We start from the raw sequence: 696 nt of genomic DNA on the forward strand, positions 1-696 counted from the left end.
GCAATTTAAATGTTAATTTATAAGTTTTTATAATTGTAATATGTTTAAGAATATTATATTAATTTATAAGTATATAATTGCTTTTATATAAGTAAGCAATTTAAATGTTATTTTATAAGTTTTTATAATTTGTAAAATGTTTATGAATATTATTTCACTATATTTTTATTCTAAGAACACCATAATTAGTTATCCCATTTTTTTTATCTATAATCTTAACCACTGATCTAACATTATTTTCACTATATATTTAATCTAAAAACACAAAAAAAGTTCTCCTTTTAATGATGCCCTTAGGTGTCTATAACTTAAATTACCAAATCAAGAACAGCGTTGAAAATAAATTGTTCATTAAAAGATGATTCCCATAAATTTGCTTGTCCCATTACATTCATAAATTTTTTGACTCTAATATTAATACGGTAGTACTAGTACTAGTATTTTGTTACACACCTCGAGTTTTGTAGAGAAATTAAATAAAGTTTTACTTTCCTTTTTTTCCACCTTCTCTCTCTCTCTCTCTCTCTCTCTCTCTCTCTCTCTCTCTCTTCCTTCCTTCTTTCTCTGTGTGTCTGTGTAGCTTTACCTTTTGTACCTAAACCTCTCTCTCTCACACACACTCTCGCTTGGTTGCTGTTTCCTGTTACTCTTTTTATTTCTTCTTCTTCCTCTCTCTTTCCCAGAAGCTGCCACTGA

The 696-nt window shown here is 28.0% G+C and overlaps 1 protein-coding gene across 1 annotated transcript in view; it reads left to right on the forward strand.

The window, feature by feature from the left end:
- LOC104726892 (nucleobase-ascorbate transporter 6-like) overlaps positions 522 to 696 on the forward strand; it is a gene marked incomplete in the record, with an annotated part of 4,179 nt that continues 4,004 nt past the window's right edge. Inside the window, 1 exon segment of the mRNA XM_010445851.2 lies at positions 522 to 696.

Source organism: Camelina sativa, chromosome 11 (assembly GCF_000633955.1).
Source record: "Camelina sativa cultivar DH55 chromosome 11, Cs, whole genome shotgun sequence".
Taxonomy (NCBI): domain Eukaryota; kingdom Viridiplantae; phylum Streptophyta; class Magnoliopsida; order Brassicales; family Brassicaceae; genus Camelina; species Camelina sativa.